General features: G+C 35.9%; 1 long non-coding RNA gene across 1 annotated transcript in view; it reads right to left on the bottom strand.

The window, feature by feature from the left end:
• LOC105538048 overlaps positions 1-17867 on the bottom strand; it is a 112540-nt gene extending 94673 nt beyond the window's left edge. The window contains exon 1 of the long non-coding RNA XR_001005826.1: positions 17553-17867. This is a non-coding gene — a long non-coding RNA (uncharacterized LOC105538048). The remainder of the gene's footprint in view (positions 1-17552) is intronic.
• Between the last annotated feature and the right edge of the window lie 2737 nt (positions 17868-20604).

Here is a 20604-nt window from a genome sequence, read left to right as displayed (position 1 = left end):
TTTTTTGGAGACAGGATCTCATTCTGTCACCCAGGCTGAAGTTGAGTAGTGCAATCATGGCTCAATTCAGCCTTGACTTCCTGGGCTCAAGCCATCCTCCTGCCTCAGCTTTCCAAATAGCTGGGACTACAGGCACATGCCACCACACCCAGCGATTTTTGTTTTTGTTTTTTGTATAGACAGGATTTTGCCATATTGCCTGGACTGGTCTTGAACTCCTGGGCTCACGTGATTTCCCTGCCTTGGCTTCCCAAATGCTGGGATTACAGGCGTGAGCTACTGTGTCCAGCCCTAAAAAAATATTTTTAATCTGTCTTTCTTATTCAGTCTCCATCTCCTCCGCTTGTAGCCTAATGACCTTCATCTCTGTCTTTCCTACTACAGTAGCCTCTTAAAGGGCTCCCTCACTACCTCTTCCCTCCTTCCAATACATTAGCCAGCCAAAACCAGAGGTATCTTTGCAAAAGTGAGTCTCCCTGCCTCACTCTACTTAAATTCTTCAGTAGTTTCTCCTGGCACTTTCAACAGTAGTCTGAACATAGCTTCAAAGAGCTACAACAATCTGGCCTCATTTTCTTCTCACAACGTTCTCTCTTGATTCTTTGTGATGTTCCTCTTTTCTGTTCTCTTTGTCCTCAATTTTACCAAGCTCTTTTCTACTTTAAGGACCTCTTAATTATGAGGATTGCATATGCTATTCTCATTGCTTGGAATGACCACTCTCCCTATATCCATCTTTATTAATTTGATTTAAATGTCACTTCTTCAGAGAAACCTTCCTTGACTATATGCTCCATTCCAATTAAGTCCAATCAGCTTATTTATTTCTTCATTGCAGCTCTTCCTCCTTATCACTATTTGTTATCAAATGTTTCTTTGTGTGATTATTTAAAGTCTATCTTCTCCTCTTGAGTATAAAGTCCATTTACAAAAGGATAAAAGACCAATTTCTTGACTGGATATGGTGGCTCATGCCTGTAATCCCAGAATTTTGGGAGTCTGAGGTGGGAGGACTGTTTGAGTCCAGGAGTTCAAGACCAGCCTGGGTAACATAGTGAGACCCTATTCTCAACAACAACAGCAAAAATGATTAAATTAACCTAGTGCAGTGGCTCCCACCTGTGGTCTCAGCTACTCTGGGGTCTAAGGTAGGAGGGTTGTGTGAGCCCAGGAGGTTTAGGCTGATGAACCTTGATTACACCACCACATTCCAGCCTGAGTGACAGTGCAAGACCCTGATTCAAAACAAAAAACAAAAACAAAAAAAAACCAGAAGAATTTTCTTTTCTATTTTCTGTGTTTATGTCATACATAAGCACAGTGCTTGTCAAAATGTCAATTAATATTTGTTGAAAGATATGCATAGGCCAGGCACGGTGGCTCACACCTGTAATCCCAGCCCTTTGGGAAGCCAAGGTGGGTAGATCACTTGAGATCAGGAGTTTCAGACCAGCCTGGGCAACACAGCAAAACTCCGTCTCTACTAAAAATACAAAAATTAACTGGGCGTGGTGGCATGCGCCTGTAGTCCCAGCTGTTCAGGGGGCTGAGGCAGGAGAATTTCTTGAACCCAAGGATGGGAGGTTGCAGTGAGCAGAGTTCACCCCACTGCACTCCAGCCTGGGCAATAGAGTGAGACCCTGTCTCAACAAACAAACAAACAAAAAACAGCAAAAGAAAGATATCCATAGTGATCCATATCCATTGTTTATGATATCTCCCATTAGTCTTCTTTTTTCTAGGTCAACCACTTGGTTATTTTACTATTCCCCATATAACATGCTTTTTAAAACTTTCTTCAACTTGGCCCCTTATTTTTGATATACTGTGTTTTTCAATGTTCTCCCTTAAATGTATAGAACTAATTATAATATGCCAGACATGATCTAATAATTGTAGAATATAATGAGATTATTCTTTCTACTGTCCTTTTTACAATGTCTATTAATTTAGCCTAAGGTGGTGGTATTCTTTTTTAGCAGTCCTATCACCATTGATGCATATTAAACTTATGATTAATTGAAGACCATAAATCTTTTTCTCCCTAACTAAAGTTCCTTGCTAGAAAACCTCCTTTAAAATTGTATATTTCATGTTTTTAACTGATGTACATCATTATGCACTTACCACGTCCTGTTACCTTTATTCCTAAATATCATATATGGTATCTTTTTGAGGTTTGTTTCACGTGTAATTTGGCTAAGCATATTTACTTTGTTCACATTCAATGTACAAAATGCAAGGGCCAAAGGTAGAAATTTGTGTTTCACTCCCAGGTAGGGTCAAAGATTCACACATTTTTGTTTATACCGTGTGTGTGTGTATATATATGTGAATTAGTCCTGTACATTCAAGGAAGAACATTGAAAAAAATAGTATGTCAAAAATATCTAAAGAATATGTATTTAAGTAAACTTGTTTTTTAAATTTCAGTGTTTACTTGTAAAAATGTTAGTAAGAGTGATGGTCTAAAAAACGTAGGCATGCCTCATTTTATTGCACTTTGCAGCTACTGTGTTTTTTTACAAACTGAAGGTTTGTGGTAAACTTTGGTCCAGCAAGTCTATCGGAATCATTTTTTCTTTTTTTTTCAACAGCATGTAATCACTTCATGTCTTTGTGTCACATTTTGGTAATTCTCACAGTATTTCATGCTTTTTCATTGTTATGAAATCTGTGACAGTGATCTGTGATCAGTGATCTTTGATATCACTATTATAATCATTGAGGAATGCCATGAACCACACCCGTGTAAGACCGTGAATTTAATGGATAAATATGTGTGTTCCGACTGCTCTACTGACCGGGTATTCTCCGGCTGCTCATCCACTGGTCTCCCTCCCTCTCCCCTCGACCCGGGTCTCCCTATTTTCTGAGTCACAACAATATTGAAATTAGGTCAATTAATAATCGTACAATGGCCTCTAAGTGAAAGGAAGGGTTGCCTCTCTCTAACTTTAAATCAAAAGCTAGAAATGATGAAGCTTAGTGAGGAAGGCATGTTAAAAGCTCAGACACGTTGAAAGATAGGCCTCTTGCACCAGTTAGACAACTTGGGAATGCAAAGGAAAAGTTTTTGAAGGAAATTAAAACTACTACTCTTGTGAGCACATGAATGGTAAGAAAGCAAAATAGCTTTATTGCTGATATAGTTTTAGTGGTCAGGATAGAAGACCAAAACAGCCCCAAAATTGCCCTAAGTAAGCTAAAACCTAATCCAGAGCAAGACCTTAACTCTCTTCAATTTTATAAAACTTCAGAAGAAAAGTTTGAAACTATCAGAGGTTGGCTTATGAGGTTTATAGAAAGAAGCCATCTCCATAACATAAAACTGCAAGGTGAAGCAAGTGCTGATCTAAAAGCTACAGCAAGTTATCCAGAAGATCTAGCTAAGATAATTGATGAAGGTGGCTATACTAAGAAGATATTCAACGTATTGAAAACAGCCTTATATTGGAAAAAGATGTCTTCTAGGACTTAACTAGCTAGAGAGGAGAAGTCGATGCCTGGCTTCAAAGCTTCAGAGGACAGGATGACTTTGTTTGAGGCTAAAGCACCTAATGACTTTAAGTTGAAGCCAATGCTCATTTACCACTCTGGAAACATTAGGACCCTTAAGAATTATGCTAAATCTACTCTAGAATTATGCTAAATCTACTCTGTGCTCTATAAATGGAATGACAAAGCCTGGATGACAGCATGTCTGTTTACAACATGGTTTACTGAATATTTTAAGCCCGTTATGAAGACCCACTGCTCAGAAAAAAAAGCTTTCTTTCAAAATATTACTATCATTACAATGTACCTGGTCAGTTGAGAGCTCTGATGAAGATGCACAAAGAGAAGAATGCTGTTTTTCTGTTGCGAACACAACATCCATTCTTCAGTCTGTAAATCAAGGAGGAATTTTGACCTTCAAGTCTTATTATCTAAGAAGTACATTTAATGAGGCTGTGGCTGCCATAGATAGAGTTTCTTCTGAGGGAATCTGAGGAAAGTAATTTGAAAACATTTTGGCAAGGACTCACCATTCTAGATGTCGTTAAGGCATTCATGATTGATAGGAGGAGTCAAAGTGGCAACATTAACAGGACTTTGGAAGAAGTTGACTTCTACTGTCATAGATGACTTTGAGAGGTTTAAGATTTCAGTGGAGAAAGTAACTGTAGATGTGGTGGAACTATCAAATTGAACCAACTGGAGCCTGAAGATGTCACTGAATTGCTACAGGCTCATGACAAAACTTGAATGGATGAGAAGTTACTTCTTATGGATGAGCAAATAAATTGGTTTCTTGAGATGGAAACTACTCTTGGTGAAGATGCTGTGAACATTGTTGAAATGACAACAAAGGATTTGGAATATTATGTAAGCTTACTTGATAAAGCAGCAGCAGGGTTTGAGAGGATTGACTCCAATTCTGAAAGAAGTTCTGCAGGTAAAATGCTATCAAACAACTCTGTATAATAGAGAGAAATCTTACATGAAAGGAAAAGTCAATCAATGCAGCAAACTTCTTTGCTGCCTTGTTTTAAGAAATTGCTACAGCCACCACAGTCTTCAGCAACCACCATCCTGATAAGTCAGCAGTCACCAATGTTGAGGCAAGACCCTCTACCAGCAAAAAGAATATGACTGCTGAAAGCTCGGATGATTGACCTAGAAGGCTTAGAAGACGAAATGATTCATAGGTCTTATTTTCCTCTACAATTATTGCCTTGTTCTAAGAAGTGAAATTAATGAATGCAACAAAAACTCACGATAATTTGACTTATGATTATTTTAGCCTTTATAGAACCATTCACTAGAAACATTCATAATTCCAGTTCCACTGAAAAAACATTTGTTGAGGCCCGCCTCTATGATCAGCTTTGTAGAAATGCTATTCTCAAAGACAAGTTTGACCCATTAGCCTATTGGGATCACCGGGAGAGAAAGTTAGGGAATTCTCTTAGTTTTGTGAGAAATTTGCATATTTCACAGCCTTTCTTGTCTATGATATACCCTGTTGAAAAGAATCTGGGTTTGTATTTAAGATTATGTTGCTCTGTTGAGCCAGAGCAGGACATAGAAGAGTAGGAAAAATGCTGTTGGATATATTAAAGAAGTATAACTCTGGAATTTGCTCTAAAATTCTTTCAAACAGACAAGTATCACCATAGAATTGATGGAGGATAAAATGACTGTTACATGCAATGAAAAAATGGAAGTAGAAAAAAGAAGACAGAGATGATTAAAGTAGTTGAAGAAAGGATTCATTCATTAAGAGAGATGAGTTTGCTCATAAGAATCAGAAATGCTGAATTTTATGACTCCAGTAGGAAAAAAAAAATACAAGAAGATCTTTTTTTATAAAACATTTTCCAAAATAAATTTAATTTTAAGTTACAGAAATATTATTAGGTATATTTTCCAGATTACTAAAGAATCCCTGGATTCATGCTGTCTTATCACTGCTATTATTACTATCATGTTTATTTTTGCAGCTAGTACTATACTAGTAATAGTCACCGTTACTCAACTAATTTTTGTGCCTGTAGGCTGAATTCTTTTAAAATATCATTTCATTTGTCTATGAAACAACCATGTAAGGTTGCTATTAGTAGATATCAGTATTGCCCCCATTTTACAGATAAACATGAGGCTTAAGGAATTAAATAACTTGTTTATGGTCTCACAGCTTCTAAATGGCACAGCCTGACTTTAGACTTCACTTCCTCTTTATGGAATAACAAAGGGGAATAATATTGTCAAAATGCAGTTATAAATACTACTCTTAAAAGTGTAACAATTGATGTAGAATGTAATCTTGGCCTCATTGACTAGTATCAATAAACTAAATTATTTACTAATTCAATTGTACAGGTGTATTTTTATAATTTGATACTGTTATTGACCACATTCATAACATAAAATACAGAAATCAGGAAAGCATAAAACAGAAATGACAGTGATTTTATTAAAGGTATAGTGTCTATGTTCTTTAAAGTTGGAGAGTACATTTTTCTATTTTATTGCAAATATAATATTTGGTATATTAAATATAAACAGTGAAAAAATTCATGATGTAAACATAAAAATGCTTCCTTTGGTTATGTGTATGCATTTATGATACAATCATGGAATGTCATCATTAAAATGCATACCTATTGAAATTATGTGCATATGTACACACACAAATCTACACATACATCTACACACACACAATCATGCCATGTTTCATAAACATATAATTACATTTTGAAACATATTCAGCTATATAGATATACATAAATATGCAGACAGACCTCCTACTTACAAATGATTGTTTCAAAAATTTTAAGAACAGTTGTATTTTCATTCCACCAACTATGATTTACTTATTTAACCCTCAATTCCTGAGATAGCATTTTAAGTATAATTTAAGCTAAACCCTAACACTCTGTACTATACTGTTTCTAGAGACAAACTTGGCTTTATTCAAAAACAAATCTTAATAGAGGAGTTACTATGTTCCACAAACTATGCAGATGTTAGCGATACAACATACAATTCTCAAAATATGTATAGTCTAGAATGGGATATAGAAAAGTCAGTCAACAGAACTCAGAGGGATACAGTGGGATGGTAACACTACGGAATGGCATCACAATCAGATGGGTCAGTGGCACTTTCTTGAATGAAGTGATGAGTGCCTGGAGAGTTCTGAGGGATGAAAAGCATTGAGGCAGATGCAGTATGGAATTATGTGGGGTTGAGGGTTGGAGAGAGAGACACAACAGAGTCGAGACATAGAGTGAAGAAATATCTTCTTCTGTGCTACAGGAGAGGGTTTTTATCCTTGGTATTACTGACATTTTGGGAAGAATTAGTCATTGTTGTGGGGGTTGAGTTATGTATTCTAGAATGTTTAGCAGCATATGTAGCCTCTACCCCACTAGATACCCATAGTACCAGTACCTCCCACCCCAACCTGAACCAAAAATGCCTCTCAACATTACCAAATGTTCACCAGGAAAGCAAAATCATCCCTAGTTGAGAACCACTGTTGTAAGGAAAAAGACAGACAGGATAGCATTGGACACTAGGATAACTTGCTAACTTTACATTGACAAAGAAAGGTCAAATTCCATTTGCACTTTCCCAACACTGCTCTCTAGATGCCCTAAATTGGGGTGGATGAGAGATAGTTATGTATGCTTTTTAATGTATCCTCCAACTACCTGGGATCTGGATGTTTACAATTCAGAGATTTCTTTCTAGGCATGAGTATAGGTACATACACACACATATATATATATACACTGCAAAGACATAAATCAGAACATCTGATTTGGCCATAATGTTTACTGATCATCTATCTTTCATTTCTATATATTGCCAGCAAAAGTTTTTATAAACTTTCCAGAATATAATACATGCCTCCTGGCAGAAATAAGAGTTGAATCAACCTTGCAAATCCCATGTTAGTGCATAAATTCCAAGAGTCTCCTTAAAGGGGGAACATCTGTTTAGTGAAGTTTCATTATTTTCCTCTTTAAAGAAAGAAAAAGCTATGAAAATGATAAAATATGATTGACCTAAAACACAATATATCCAACTTTAATCATTTTCTAAATCCAAAGATATTTTTAGATGAAAGCAAAGGAGGTCATTTTCAAATCATTTTGTGAAACTTAAGCCTACCCAGAGGAAAGGTAATTTTGTTTGATCCTGAACATCAAGTGAATTTGTTCACCAAACCATTTATTCCAAAAGGTAATTAAAATAATGTAAAATTGATCCAATATATGTTTAACAAAATTAACTAATTATAATCTGCTTAAACCATTTAACCTTTATAGTTCCTTTAAAAGTGTTTGATTTTCTTTGGAAAAATAAACAATGTACTTTAAACAGGTGGTGCCTCCTTGTCTAACTTTCTTCTTCTTTTTTTGTTGTTTTTTTTTTTTGTAGATGATCCTATGCTAAGATGCCAATATAACAAATAGAATAGACAAACAGCTAAGGGAAGAAAGGAAGATTTCTCCTTAAGTCAAGGACACACATGAGAAGGAAAATATTATAAGATAAGGACATAAATACGAGTTCTTTTACAGTAAGTATTGATGTTAATGTCTCAGAACTTATGCCAAATTTCCAAGTGAAATGTGTATCAATTATCTTCCTTAGGTATTCAAGTTGACTTACGGACAAAATATATACTGCAACTTAGCGTTTGTTTATTTTCAATTGCTTTCCATTTATTCAAGTCACTGTCAAACAGACATATTTTGAAAAGTTCAACAAATCAAAAAAAAAGCCTAACTGCCAATCACTAGCTACATTTATTTTGAACTTACCTATTCTAATACTGAGTAGATGTCAAAATTCCAGAGGGTTTGCATGGGCTCTTAGTGTCCGGGAGAGGTAGAAAATAGTGACGTAAGAGAAGAAATGTGCTGTGACAGCTCCATCCTTTAAAAAGAGTGGAAGAACTAGGAACTACCTCAGGGAAAAAATGGTAGAAGTAACCATGAGCCCTGAGGGACTTTCTAATCCATATCTATTATTAATTCATTATAATTTACTATTTTATTTTGGAGATAAAATTGTCATCATGTCATTTCTAAAACCAAATGACATTATAAAAGACACCCAATGGTAAGAGGTATTAACTGAAGTAACTGTCACTGCTCCATAGAGTAAAACAAGTTATACATTGGGAAAGAAGCACTCTGAATGTGATTTTTTGATGGCGAAGAATCAGGTCACCCCTCATACTGAGGTTAATTTGTTGACTCATATTTCCACTTTCCAATGATATTGTATCACATGAACAAATCTCTACCTCTAATCAATTTTTTTTATTGAATTGTGACCTTTAATCCACCTTCTTTTTTTGATTATGAATGACAGTGACCTTTGCGTGATTTAAAGCAGACACTCTGATGCAAAATTATGCAAACTACACATGTAAATTCTGAATCAAACTAAAGATGTGCATAATCTACTGGTGAGAAATTATTTCAGAAGACATTTGTATTAAGGCTGAATGAGGTATCTGAGGGTAAGTGAATTAGTCAGCATACAAATGGTCGGTTGGAAGAGTTGCAAGGACCAAATGCTGTTTATATTTTCTCAGCTTCTATTTAGAAAACTGAAATGTCAATATACATATCAATTTTTATTATTTTACTCAGCATTTTATGGCATTCAGGAAATGATCACAATGTAATAAAGTCAGACAAGATTATTTTTTCAGAGGAGTTGGCAAACTGTGCCTGAATATTCAATTCATTGTCATTTCTATTCATTTTCTGCTGCACAAAAGCCTGGTGAAATTCTGCCACAGCATGTGTAACATGTTGACTTCCTGATACTGTTTTATCTCGTTAAAGAAGAACTTTATGTCCAATAGCATCTGGCAGTCAGTAGTGTTTCTAGGATATATTTAGAAACTACTATCTCAAGGAAAAAAGTTAAAGAATAAAGGAAGCATGTTTGTGTTGAGAATCGGATGAATATCCTGTTCCAGACCTACCTCCTGATTCTCCTTTTTTCTACCGGCTCTTTCTTTTTTTCTGTGGATTAATACAAATGGTTCTGAGCTGATATTACTGAGGGCAAACCCAGCTTTGGGTACAAACTAAAATGCAGCCTAATCCTATAATCCACTCTCATTCAAGCCATTCTATTTTACACAGTGCCGTTAATGCAAACTGCACATTGTTGCTTCTCAAATTATACTTTGTTTTCCATACATACAAAAAAAAATAAAAATATAAGTGCATCACACATGCTTAAAACACATAATCCACAATCTGCACTTTATGACATAGATACACATGTATATGGGTTTATATATGATGAAGATTATGTCACAGCAGTAAGCCATTGAGTGCATTTCACTGTCAGAACCGCACCAAACAGTACCTGGCACAAGCATGTACTTTCATGATTAACACCAGGGGGTTGTCAGATTGCTATATCTGAAATAAACAGATTTACCCTGACAGATAATCAGCATTTTGCACTGCCTAATACATGTTTATCTTTCACTATCGACATAATTACACTAAAAGTGCACTTAATATAATCTTTCATAGGAAATTAAACGGATTTGAATGATATACTTATAATGGATTGGGGACAAAGTATGAAGGAGAGAAATATCAATATTAGATGTTTTGGGAGAACACATACATGAAGCAATGACGAGGGAATCAATGAACACCAGAAAAAGATCAATGGCAGTCTGTGTTTAAGGAATTCATTTACATAGTTTCCAAAGAAATCAGAAAAATCCTACAAAGCTGTGAAATACCCTCTTGATTTTTTCATGTCCTGATGCTTCTTTTCTTCTGACATGTGCTATGTGCTCTCCTCTCACACACAAAAAGCTAAGAAGGAGAGTCCTCTTAGGGGGAGTTTTATATTTGTCTGATTCATAGTCAACTCAAAAGTTTGCAATCTGGCTTTTGAACTTTGGGACTGGAAACTCATAGTGGCCTGCACAGATACCATTTTCAGAAGGAAATTCAGCAAGCTCTGAATTAGCACCTATCACCCGAGAGGCTAAGAGCACAGACAGGCATGCCATTTTAAGAGCCGTAGAAATTAACACGTGCTGATCCATAGGCATCAGGCCTTAAGGATATTAAATTAGGACCTGAGAAGCAGAATTAGGTGAAAATATTAATTTAAATCAACATCATAAATGTGACCCCCAGCATAGGAAGCATCTTTCTTTAAGGATATGCTAATTTACAACTGTGGTCTGCTCACTGCCTATGAAAAGACCTAAGAATTTTAAGCCTCACTTTGTTAGTAACAGCACTTTGATGTCCCATAAATCTCTTTTCTTTTCTTAGCTACAAAATACAATGAAGTCGTGAAACATTTAAATACCCATGTCTGTGAGTGGGATCCAGGGTGCTATAAATTTGATTTTGAACAGAAAACAAAATGAGGATAAAGAGGTACTTCAAATGTCTTCAGTGAACTTAGCATTGTTTTGGGCATGTAGCAGACATTATTTTATTTCTTTACTATAAAGCTGAGAAATGGGTATTTTTTCCATCTAAGGAAGCTGAAGCTCAGAGAGATTCAATAATACTCCCCATATATTGTGTTCCAACCAAGGTCTGTCTGTCTGAAACTAGTACTCTTTCTGCTTCATTATGTTTTCTCTGTAAATTCAGTTTACATGATTTTTAAATGTCTTTGGCTTTTGTTTTCCAATGAAAAATGTAGAATTTTAAATCAAGGTCCTACATCTCTCTCATCAATTAGAAATACATATCCACAGTCACCTGTAGGCTGCTCCATCCCTCTCTGAAACTGATAACACCCCGGAAGCCAGTATACAATGGCTTTTCACTTGCTAATCAAAAGGATTTCACAAATACTCTAACATCTCAATGGCTAAAGGCTGAAAAATGGAATGACTAAGAGCTGAGAAACAAAATGCGTCTAGCATGTGGTTAGAGTACCTCAATGGGTAGAAAATCCATATGTTTAGTTCCTTTACCTACTCTGAATCTTTGGAGGAACTGGAACCTTTCCCCTGGACCTTGGCACCCAGAAAGGGATAGAAAGTTCTGCTTTCTATCCACATTGGTGGACCCCAAACTGCTTTTTCTGTTTTGCTCCTGCCAGCACTGCCTCCTGAGGTCCACGTCTCATTGTTCCAGGAGCATGCTGGCTGGCGATCATTGTACCTTGGAAGCTGCCCTGAAACCCACTTCTCTGACAGGCTCTGTCTCCACATTGGTTGGGTGTTGGTGTCTGCCTGGGTAAAACTGGATTTGCAAAATTCCTTTTAGATCCTGATTTATGGTTGTAAACTCTTTCTGTAGATTTCTTATTGGATTGACTATTCCATAGTTTGCCTTAAAAGCCACCTTACATTCTCTTTGCTTTCATCGTTGCTTAGGAGCCTAACTCCTCTTGACATATTCATTCCTGGAAAGTTAAAGCTTTAAGATGAAGAATAATTTCTCTTTAAGATTAATTATTATTTCTATTTCATTTATAGTATCTGAAGATTTAGTGACAGAGGTTTAAAGAGCTGAAAACTGAAGTTAATAAAAAAAATGCCAAAGTCTGAATTCTTTAAAATCTCCTAAACCCTCCTCTCCTCATCTTTCTTCCCCATTCCCCCACTATATTCTATATTTCTCTATTTTTCTCTTTGTCTTTCGGTCTCCTTCTTTTCTTAACTTTTCACCTTGGTTCTTTTGCCAGTTGCCTCTCCTTTTAACTTCCAAAAAGAGAAATCATAGTATATATTTTTTATCCATTGGAATAATTTCCTTTCTTGTCACAATTTTTAAAATTAAGCATGTGTAAATTTTAATACGCTGTCAGAGAGCATAGGCTCAGTATTTGGAATATAGCTAAGTCTCAAGAAATGTGGTGGATGGATAGATGTTCCTCTCATTGCTCCTGAAACAATTTTTAAAAATATATAACCTAAGCTAACTCAATTTTTACAAAATTCAATCAACCACTCAAATATTAATCAAGAGTAGGCTCTAGTCTCAGTGCTGAGGCTAGGACTGTGAAGGACACAGATTAAGTATGATTTTCACTCTCAAGTAGTTTATAAACTACTGGGAGTACAAGAATATGACCCATGAAACAACCTGGGAAATATGAAAAAAGAACACAATTAGAGCCTGACTTGCGTGATATAAACTGCAGGCATTGTGAATGCGCAGAAAAGAGGTCTCAATGCAAAAAGGGCGCTTGATTAATTTTTCTGGGAGAAAATAGAAGGAGCTATATATAACAACAACCATAAAACAACAACAGTAACAAATGGACCTTCTAATCCTGGTACATCTTATCTAATGAAGTTTTGCTTACCAAAATGTACGTCTTATCTAATGAAGTTTTAGTTTTCAGCTTGAATATGTTAACTGTCCAGTCTGAACTGATTGCTAGTACATTTCAGAGTTAAGTTGTTTAAGTATTTTTGCACACCTTCCTCAGCAAGAAAAATCCCTTGGTTTTATATTTAATTGCAGGAAGTTGACATCTTTTTAGATAGGGAGTTCAGTATTGCAGCCAAAGAATTTAGTAATGAGGGACACGTTCTTCAAATGGTTGTAGGGCAGTTTTAACTCCATTAAATGTTTCTATCAGCACAGACTCAAAGTCACCATCCTCTGTTCTCTTCTCACCACTCTTCTCTTCACTCTCCTTTCTTTTTTTGTTTTTTTTTTTCCTTTCAAGGAGAGAGTATCAACCAAGTAATGGAGAAATCAAATCTGGAAAGAATGTCTCACAGGCTAAGGGACTCACTCAGCAAGAGATGATGACGAGGTTAGCTCAAATTTAAATTAATTCCCAACCTTTCCCATACCAATGGTCGATATCTAACTTGGCTAATCCGAGCAAAACTGATATATTAAAATAACTTTAAAGGTAGGTTCTTGGGCTTTTTGCCTGCCAGCAGATAGAGGTTGTGAATATACAGGGCAGTCCGTCTGCCTGATACTTCAGAGAAGATCTAAAAAGAATGCTGGTATCACAGAAGACCATCAAAATTGTTTTCCATTTGTTACTTGAGAAATGTGTAGCTTGCTTAATTGCTACTGACCCATGTTCTGCAAACTACTGCCACTTGATTATGTGTTGATGCTGTTTGGGTTTTGGTTTATATTAGATATCTGATATCCACAGGTCAAATAAACACCGTCTTTGAATCACATCCCTATGGGTTACATACATAATAGTTCATCTGTTCACAGTGGGAGGAAAGAAAGTGGGAGACAATTCAAAGGCTATCCCAAATAAACAGACAGAAGTAAGGCCACAAATGCTACCCTGTGCAGACCTGTTCTTACTCAGTTCTCCTTAAGGAGATAACAACTACTGACACAAGAAGAGATAAATTATGTTCAGTGTTTCACCGTCAGATCGTTTCAACATGCATTGTTACTTCGTTTTCTTTATCTCCTTTTCTAATGTGCTGGTGTATTTTGGCTGGGGAAATTTTCATTCAGATGCATCCAGTGCAGTGAAAAGTGAGGAAAAGAGCCACTACTACCCAGAATATTTTGAAGAAAGGTATGACAAGATAGAAAAAAAATATTTTTTTTTCTGATGTGAACAGTTGTTTGCATCAAAATTTTAATTGTTATCAGATCTTCAATGGAGTTGCTAGGAAAGGTAGTCAGATAAAGCCTCAGGTTAATTTCCATCATTACTGAGCACTTTACACCACTGACAAATTTTAAACATATAAAGAGATGTCAATCTTGCTCTGTAGACAGAAAAACAAGGTGGGGAGTGGTGGCTCTTCAAAGGCTGTCAGTAGACAAGTCAGTCAATTACAGATCTGATTTAGTTCTTAACTCCTTGAGGTAAAAGACAAATGTTCTGCAAGAGTAACCATTCCTGACATGCATTAAATGAAACAACTTTAAAAAACTGTGTGATCATGATAATGCAGATTGAGGTGAAGAGCTTTGAAAAGAGTTGAAAAATCAGGATCAGATATATGAATCCAGATGACAAATGGGTAAATTGAAGCACTTTTGCTATTTGTGGGGAGTGGAATGTCCCTACTATTAGTCATCAGAGATTTAGGAAGGCATTATTGTGTGATTTTTCAAAGCCAGGAACAGACTAAATGAGTTCACATCCCAGTTCTACCCCGACTGTGTGGCCTTGGCTAAGTTACTTAACCTCTCTGTAACTCTCTTTATCTTTGAAATGGGGATGATGGTTTCACTGACCCCTTAGTGGTGGTGTACAAATTTAAGTTATTACCTATAAAGCAAAATCTGTAGGGTTTTCGCTCAATATCATAATTAACCCATATGCAGCAATAACTTCCATGATTTAGGAAATATATGTGGCATTATAGAATCCTTCCTGAAATTTAAAATATTTACAGATGATATTGGCAGTGAATGTCTGCTGATGACGCACATCATTTCCCTTTAAGCGGGGTTGCAAGTTTCTATGGCCCCAGTGAACACTCCTGAAGTTAGATAGAACTTATTAACCCTTCCATAGCATCCTTTTAAGATGATAATTTATCTTTTTAACTGTATTCAGTAAAAGCAGCAGAAAAGAGCCAGGTGGGAATAACAACCTGGTATTATATATAGCCATAAAGTTTACCAGTTCTATAGATTCTGCTGCAAGGCACACTAAAATGGAGTAAAATGTAACTTATCTTGAACAGTTACTTGAATGAGTTACTAGAGGAATGGCAAGTTTACAGATAAAGCAAAGGAAACCCAAGGGAGTTGAAGGTTGTGACCATTTTATTTAGGATGCATAGTTGTAAAACCTAACTTAAGGCATACAAGTTAGGTCTTTGGAGAGTTTTCTCGGAGGTTTGCAAACAAATGTGAAAGTCTATAAAATATGTGCTTTTGAAATAACTCTCTGTGAAACGATGGTTTGAGGGTCCATGGGGAGTGCCTTTATACCTGTCAAACCATAGTAATTTGGTTGAAAAGAGAATGCCTGGTTGTTTGCATTTTCCCTGTCCCCAAAAGATCTCCTTGGCCACTTTTTGTATCTATCCTCAGCTTGACTGCTGACAGAGTATTCCATGGCATTCCTTTGTTCTGAAAGGGCATCCTTTAGTTTCACACTAGTCTCAAGTTCACATAACCAGGCAATCCCATACACCTTTCCATCTGTTAAGGTTTTCCTGTGTAGGGTGCTGTTCTCAAACTCGTTTTAAATATGAAATTATCATCCTTTACTTTTAGTAAAGGATCCTTTTCTTTCCCTGTAATGCTGAAGGTGTGAATGGAATTCTCCAGGGACAGTGTCTGTGAAGAAGATATTCATGGACAACTACATGGCTCAAATAGATAAATTCAATTAGCCCTTCCTGGAAAGCCTCAGTTTACTTTACAACTCAGTATTTTAAAGAATTTTAAAGAAATTCTAATTACTGCGTAAGAAATAAGTCAAATTCCTCTTCTCTCACTGTGAAGGGCTTTTATTACCCACTGCTAAAAAACATATATCTTTTTTTTTTTTTCTGTTGCTATCCTAGCTGAGTAGCTTGCATACCAATAGGATCACTAAAATGCCACGAAGCAGAACATATTTATCTGTTAAATTCTACGTACAGTAACCTAACAAATGCCAGAGACAGAATGGTTGCCCTCTGCACAGTAATACTTGTGTAGATGTCTTCTTTATGCTAACAATGACAGGGCTTCATGCCTTATACTGTACTCAAAAATCAGGGTGCATTTTTTTTTTCAATAGAAGACTCCATATCAAAAAGAAAAAGAACTGCACATTTTTGGCATTGAGATATTTTATGTGGATAATAAATTTTTTTCCCTCGAACTCCACTAACAAGTATCTACCTAGAAGATGAAATGTAAGATTTATGTCATCAGAACTATTCGGTATACCAGAGGATAATTTTTTCTTCTTTTCAGGACTGTCAACTTTGTTTACTGTTTATGTTCAATTCTATCCTATATAAGAGATTAAATTGCCTTGTCATAGCCACATGTCAAAGCCTTCTTAGAAAAATAAGGTAATAAATGCAAAATTATATTAATAAGGAGTACTTTCAAAGACATATTACATTTATTGAAATCTAAATTATAACTGGAATGTTCTAATTATATTTGTACTAGTCAAAAAGAGATTTTTAAGTATATAATGTTATGACACCTTAGTATGTTTTAAAATTGATATGACTAAAGAATGATTAAAATATTATAAGTAACTTCAAGGAGACACATATGAAGTAATGTAAGCCCAGGAATTGCTTACATAAATCACCATGTATGTTGTCAAATCTGCTAGCCTCTTACATGCATTTTTAGTCCAAACTTAATCATTTGGCTATTGAAATCATTCTTAAAAATTGATCTCAAACAGTGTTATACAAACATCAGGGTTTTTAAAAGCCTTGCTACATTTAAACTTTTTCATAATATAATTTCAATCTCAAAACAATAAATAATCACATGGATAATGACAGTAACTGAATCCTAACTAATTGTAATACTTCTGCATAGCCTAGTAACAATTTAAAAATGGTGAAGAATAAATCTATTTGACAGGCCTGTTAGCAATAAGGCCTTCAGGTTTTTGCTTTGCAGCAAAATGAAGTAAAATCTATTATTTTATTGCTGTTGTTAGAAACATTTCAACAGTTAGTTATTTTTCACAGAAAATGCTGCAGGAGGACTCTCCAGGTTGAAAAAAAAAAAAAAAAATCTTAACACGGTTGAATTTTACACTTGGCTATTATTGGCCAGCATACATAATAAGTTAAAACATACTGAGAAATTAATATTTTTCTAAGAGGGAAAACTTGATAGAGGATTATATTTCTACATTACAGAGTGGATACTCTAATCTTTCTGGCATTGTAAAACTGAAGCTGGCTGCAGGGAAAATAAACATTATAATAACCGGCACTTAAACAATTGTACCTATATGGTTAAGTAACAAAAGCGTGAGGCACCTGGAATCACAGTATTTGTGCCTAATGCCAGCAACAATATAAAGCATTCAAGTGACATTTGATAATGAGCAGACAGTGGAGGCATTACACACGTCTTTAGAAGAATCAGACTTCCTACCTTGAAAAGACAGATGGAGGTAAATTCCTTTATAAAAAAAAAGTTGTAAGTAAAGCCAGGCAGCAGTTGCAGTAAATTGAGTCCTTTCAGTCACTGTATACATACAGCAGTTCTGCAATAAGGGGAAAAATATAATGGGAGGAGCGGCTGTGAACGAGTGACCTCCTCAAGCTGAGTCCTCTCTGTGAACCAGGCATTGAGAGCCACGGCTCCTGATTTGCATGGATTATCTCCACTTGAACAGATACAGAGCAGATACATTTAAATTGAGCTGGCACAATGGCAAAAAGATGGAAGAGTGCATGAATGAGGGACAGCGCAAGAGAGGGAGAGAGAAAGAGAAACAGACACGGGATCGGAGAGCGTGGATAAGCTGGTTCTTGCAGAACTGTGTCTCAGAAGAGCTACAGCTCCCTCTTCATGTCACAGTTGTAAGATAAGAAATGTTGTCATTAAGAACTGGTTAATCATAGAGCAAAATATACTCAAATTAGCTGATGTTCGGTCCGATCCGATTTTTACAAACATGTTATGATTCTCCCTATTTTGTCATTAGGATTTTAGACAGCATACCCCAAATCTTTTATTAGTGGCCAGGTAAACACGTTTGGATGAAATTCTGAGTTTTGAATGAGATCAGTGTTTTGGCTTGAATGGCGTAGACAGCAGTGAAAGAACACAGACAATTAGTTAAGTGGAATATTTATTTTGAAAGAAAATCCCTGTTAACTTTCAAAGAGCCAGTGATACGTACTGCAATGTAAATAGAAAATAGTACTTAAATATTTCTTAATGATTATCTGAAAAGAACCCAACTGTACTACTGAATGGGAGCTTTTCAAAAATCTCTTTAAGTTGCTATTTTTGTTTTTCATATTGCTTCTTATTGGCATTTCAGGGTAAAAGAAATCCCTCTCTTTGAACAATACAGATGTATCTTTAAATAAACAATGATTATTAACTTATTCATTTAGCATCTTTAGAGTTTTCTGGGTTGTTTTATATTCATATTCTTGTTTTAAAAATGGGAAAGAGGAGAGGGCAAATACGATGATAACTCTTGCCAACAACCACTCAATATAGGTCCATAGCAGATCTCAGAAGAAAATAATAACCCTCTTTTAGCAAGCTAATGTGAAGCCTGCCTTCTCTTTGTGTAAAGGTGTCTGCAGATACTTAAACAGCCTGGCAATTAGGTGAATTCAAAGGAAAAATCAGTCAAACCAACTAGTTGGCTGCATTGCTCATAGCCTTGTAGGAGCTGGCATTAATGTGGTGTGAACCAAGTGGTATAGGTTAAATGTATTTCAACAAATGGCATTAAAACTCTCAACATAAACATATGAGCATATTTGCAGAGAGTAGTAGGAGTTCAGTTAGATTTTTGCTGCTATTGGGACTCTACAGACTGTCAGGAAAGATAAAAAAAAATTTAAATATACTACACTTGTTAAGAACTCTGACTTGATGGACAGAAGTGATACTTTAAAAGAAATCTCAAGGAAAATGCCAACACACACTTCCATGAGATTTACTGAAGATCTGGAGTTTCTGAAGTATGCAAACTTAGTGACTTTAACAGTGTTTAGGAAACAATTGCCTGAAAGTAAGAGGGTGGAGACAATAGTTATTTTATGTCTCTGACATCCAATAGTCTGATTGCTGTCTAAGTGGATGGGTGACTTCTCAGGCTTTTTTCTATCTATTTGGATACAGCTTGTACGCAGGTTGGACTTGTAATATTACTGAGGTCTTAATATTACTTTTCAGGTTGTAAACACTTTTGAATCAGGGACCATATGATTTCCTCTAAAATATCTCCCTAAATATTTTGAAATTGTCCTTTACCTATTGTAGATATTTCATAAATTTTTGCTGAAAAAATATTGAAAATAACAGCAAAGTGTTTATATTTCCTATACCTGTCATTTAAGGTAAAAATTGGATTCAGAAATTATGATGTCTTCTGTACTCTCATGAATAGAAAAGGAAAGGTAAATATAAATATCTTGTCATATAAAGCAAGTGATAATAGTACCAGTAGTGCTAGATTGTATATCGACATGTAACCATAATTTAGGCGCCCCTTCTTTAAACCAGGGGATGCCTTCCAGATGGCATATTTAGTGGTATGAGTCACAACTTTCTGGGCACCAGTTTTGTGACTCAGACATTTATCTGTTCGACCCTGGGCAAGTTAAGTAACTTCCTTATAAAATGTGGATAATAAAATAACCTTACTTATATGGTTGGTGTAAGAAATAAAGGAAAAGGCTTAGCATAGCACCTGGGTAAACACTTAATCAGTGTAAGGTATAATTATAATTATTACAAATATGTTTCCACTGAACTTCATTGTCTATCTCTAAACTGGGAAGTGTTATTATGGTGTCTACTGAATGTAGAAAAAAGATGACTGCTTGTTATTGGCTTTTTCTGGTCACTACATGAGAGGGGGCTCCTTCCTGTTCACTGACAACCAGAAGGACAGGTGTTTTTACCTTTTCATAAAAGACAAAAATAGAAATACTATTCCCAGGAGAACCAGAGAGTGTCGTAGCAGCAGATCCAACCTTCTGTACAGGAATGGAAATGGCTTGTGTGGTACATGTGAAGGGCACCCAGAAGCACTCTGGTCCAGAAATATCTTCCCATCTGTCTTCTCCTATTTCCTGAAATGCCACCATTAGGGGTTCATTTCTATGTTTTACTGGCTTCCCAGTCTCTTTTTCAATTCACTCACTACTGGCAAAATTAACACATGAACGAATTTACACTTAGAGTGACACATGAATTCACAGTAGTTCTAATTATTCTATCAGAGATACTTTTTTGTAGTAACAAGGTTGAAGATCAGCATGCCAAGGAAAGGTCAGATTTCAGTTAAGGTAGAGAGAAAGCTCCTTTGGCGTATGTGGCACTGTGTAGGGGTAATGAGGATGGTGCCCCACCTGTGCTGCTAGTGTGGGAGGGACCCTGCAGCAGGAACTCAGAGGGTGACTGTGAAGGAGGTGGCCTCCTGGTTCACTAGAATGAAGAGGAGGGATTCATT

Source organism: Mandrillus leucophaeus, unplaced genomic scaffold (assembly GCF_000951045.1).
Source record: "Mandrillus leucophaeus isolate KB7577 unplaced genomic scaffold, Mleu.le_1.0 Scaffold184, whole genome shotgun sequence".
Lineage (NCBI taxonomy): Eukaryota > Metazoa > Chordata > Mammalia > Primates > Cercopithecidae > Mandrillus > Mandrillus leucophaeus.
Note: the sequence above shows the minus strand (reverse complement) of the source record. Positions and strands in the feature narration are given on the sequence as shown.